At 42.5% G+C, this 3,786-nt stretch overlaps 1 pseudogene; it reads left to right on the top strand.

Annotated features, from left to right (window-relative positions):
* Window positions 1-1,294: 1,294 nt before the first annotated feature.
* On the top strand, window positions 1,295-3,268 carry LOC110301747 (ATP-dependent RNA helicase DDX3X-like; annotated as a pseudogene).
* The last annotated feature ends 518 nt before the right edge of the window (window positions 3,269-3,786 follow it).

Genomic DNA, 3,786 nt, shown 5'->3' on the forward strand with positions numbered 1-3,786 from the left:
CTCAGAAAATTGGAGATATTACTACAGGAAGATCCAGCAATACCTCTCCTGGACATATACCCAGAAGATGTTCCAACTGGAAATAAGGACACATGCTCCACTATGTTCATAGAAGCCTTATTTATAATAGCAAGAAGCTGGAAAGAACCCAGATGTCTCACAATAGAGGAATGGATACAGAAAATGTGGTACATTTACACAATGGAGTACTACACAGCTATTAAAAACAATGAATTTGCCGGGCGTGGTGGTGCACGCCTTTAATCCCAGCACTCGGGAGGCAGAGGCAGGCGGATTTCTGAGTTCGAGGCCAGCCTGGTCTACAAAGTGAGTGCCAGGACAGCCAGGGCTACATAGAGAAACCCTGTCTCGAAAAACCAAAAAAAAAAAAAAAAAACAAAAAAAAAAAACAATGAATTTATGAAAGAACAAATGAATGGATCTGGAGGATATCATCCTTAGTGAGGTAATCCAATCACAAAAGAAGTCACTTGATATGCACTCACTGATAAGTGGATATTAGCCCAGAAACCTAGAATACCCAAGATACAATTTGCAAAACACAAGAAAATCAAGAAGAACAAAGACCAAAGTGTGGATACTTCATTCCTCCTTAGAATAGGGAACAAAACACCCATGGAAGGAGTTACAGAGACAAAGTTTGGAGCTAAGATGAAAAGATAGACCATCCAGAGACTACCCCACCTGGGGATCCATCCCATAATCAACCACCAAACCCAGACACTATTGCATATGCCAGCAAGATTTTGCTGAAAAGACCCTGATATAGCTGCCTTGAGTAAGGCTATGCCAGTGCCTGGCAAATACAGAAGTGGATGCTCACAGTCATCTATAGGATGGAACACAGGGCCCCCAATGGAGGAACTAGAGAAATTACCCAAGGAACTGAAGGGGTCTGCAACTCTATAGGTGGAACAACAATATGAACTAACCCCAGAGCTGGTGTCTCTAGCTACATATATAGCAGAAGATGGCCTAGTTGGCCATCACTGGGAAGAGAGGCCCCTTGATCTTGCAAACTTTTTATGCCCCAGTACAGGGCCATGAAATGGGAGTGGGTGGGTAGGGGAGCAGGGTAGATGGAGGGTATAGGGGACTTTCAGGATAACCCTTGAAATGTAAATAAAGAAAATAGCTAATAAAAAAAACACGAAAAGAAATGAAAAAAGAAAAATAAAAAAGAAAAGGTGCAGTTCCCTATGAGAGGGCCTTTGTGGTAAAGCCAGCATTTGCTCAGCAGTGGAAGACTCCGACTTTTCCGTACTCTTCAATGATGAGTCATGTGGCAGTGGAAAATGTGCTCGGGATGGACCAACAGTTTTCTGGCCTAGACCTGAAATCTTCAGATAATCAGAATGGAGTATGTACAGCAAGCAAAGAGCAATACATTCCTCTTCATTTAAGGATCAGAGAAGGTACTAAAGGAGTCTATGACAAAGATAGTTCAGGGTGGATTTCTAGTAAAGATAAGGATGCAAACAGCAGTTTTGGATCACGTGGTGATTCAAGAGGGAAGTCTATCTTCTTTGGGGATCATGGAAGTGAATCAAGGGGAAGGTTTGATGATTGTGGACGGGGAGTCTATGATGGCATTGGCAGCCGAGGAGATAGAAGTGGCTTTGGCAAATTTGAAAAGAGGTGGAAATTGTCGCTGGTGTGACAAATCAGATGAAGATGATGACTGGTTAAAGCCAGTCCCACCAAGTGAACATTTGGAACATGAAGTCTTTTCTGGAGGCAATACTGGAATTAACTTTGAGGAATATGATGACATCCCAGTCAAAGCAACAGGCAACAACTGTCTTCCACACATTGAAAGTTTCAGTGATGTTGACATGGGAGAAATTATTATGGGAAACATTGAGCTTACTTGTTATACTCGCCCATCTCCAGTACAGAAGCTTGCTATTCCTATTATCAAAGAGAAAAGACACTTGATGGCTTGTGCTCAAACAGGCTCTGGAAAAACTGCAGCATTTCTCTTGCCCATCTTGAGTCAGATGTATGCTGGTGGTCTAAGAGAGGCTCTGAGGGCTATAAAGGAAAATGGAAGATATGAGCGGCATAAACAGTATCTAATCTCCTTGGTACTGACACCAATGAGAGAATTGACAGTGCAGATCTATGAGGAAGCCAGAAAATTCTCATACAAATCTAGAGTCTGTCCTTGTGTGGTTTATGGTGGTGCTGAAATTGGTCAGCAGATTCGAGACTTAGCATGTGGATGCCACTTGTTAGTAGCCACTCCAGGACATCTAGTGGAAATGATGGAGAAAGGAAATTTGGGTTATACATCTGCAATTACCTGGTGTTAGATGAAGCTGACAAGATATTAGATATGGGGTTTGAACCTCAGATATGTAGAATAGTTGAACAAGACACTAGACACTATGCATCCAAAAGGTGCTACTTTTCCTAAGGAAATACAGATGCTGGCCTGTGATTTCTTGGATGAGTACATATTTCTGGCTGTAGGAAGAGTTGGGTCTACTTCAGAGAACATCACACAAAAAGTGGTTTGGGTGGAGGAGATAGACAAAAGGTCATTTCTGCTTGACCTCCTAAATGCAACAGGCAAGGATTCCCTGACTCTAGTCTTTGTGGAGACCAAAAAGGGGGCAGATTTGCTGGAGGATTTCTTAGACCATGAAGGATATGCGAGTACCAGTATCCATGGAGACTGGTCTCAGAAAGATAGGGAAGAGACCCTTCACCAGTTCCTCTCAGGAAATAGCCCAATTCTCGTGGCTACAGCAGTAGCAGCAAGAGGACTGGATATTTCAAATGAGAAGCATGTTATTAATTTTGACCTGCCTAGTGATATCGAAGAATATGTGCCTCACATAGGTCATACAGGGCATGTGGGAAACCATGGTCTTGCCACCTTATTCTTTAATGAAAGGTATATAAATATCACTAAGTATTTACTGGATCTTCTTGTTGAAGCAAAACAAGAAATGCCATCTTGGTTAGAAAACATGGCTTTTGAACACCACTACAAGGGTAGCAGTCATGGACTTCCTAAGAGCAGTAGATTTAGCGGAGGGTTTTGTGCCAGAGACTGTCGACCGAGTATAGGTGCCAGCAGTTCCAGCTTCAGCAGCAGCCATGCAAGCTGCAGTAGAAGTGATAGAGTTGACCATGGCGGCAGCAAAGGATTTGGTGGAGACAGCTAGGAGGCTTTCACAACAGTGATGGATATGAAGGATAATATATCTCACAGGAGGTTGACTAGTGGGGTAACTGAGCCTTCTTTGTGGTAGGTCACCCTGCCCAACAAGCTAATATGGAAACCACATGTAACTTAGCCAGACTATACCTTGTGTAGCTTCAAGACCTTGCAGTACAATACCAGCTGTGATTCTTCACTGAAATCTATTTTTTAAGGGAGCTCAGGGTCACAAGCAAAGATGAAAGGAGCAATCAGCTGCCCTGTTCTGAAGGTGTGAAGACTTCATTGCTGTAGTTTGGATTAACGCCCCTCCTGCCTACCCCTATCCCAAACTGCATTTGTAATTTTGTGACTGAGGATCATTTGTTTGTTAACGTACTGCGCCTTTAACTTTAGACAAGTCTTTTATTTTGATGTCCTGTTGGCTCAGTAATGCTCAAGATTCCAATTGTTTTTGACAAAATAAATTTACTGAACTTGGGCTAAAATCAAACCTTGGCACACAGGTGTGGTACAACTTAACAGGAATCATCGATTCATCCATAAATAATATAAGGAAAAACTCAAGGGGTAGCCTGCCTTAAGGCTTTTGA

Source organism: Mus caroli, unplaced genomic scaffold (genome assembly GCF_978045245.1).
Source record: "Mus caroli unplaced genomic scaffold, Mus_caroli_1 scaffold_1, whole genome shotgun sequence".
NCBI classification, from domain to species: domain Eukaryota; kingdom Metazoa; phylum Chordata; class Mammalia; order Rodentia; family Muridae; genus Mus; species Mus caroli.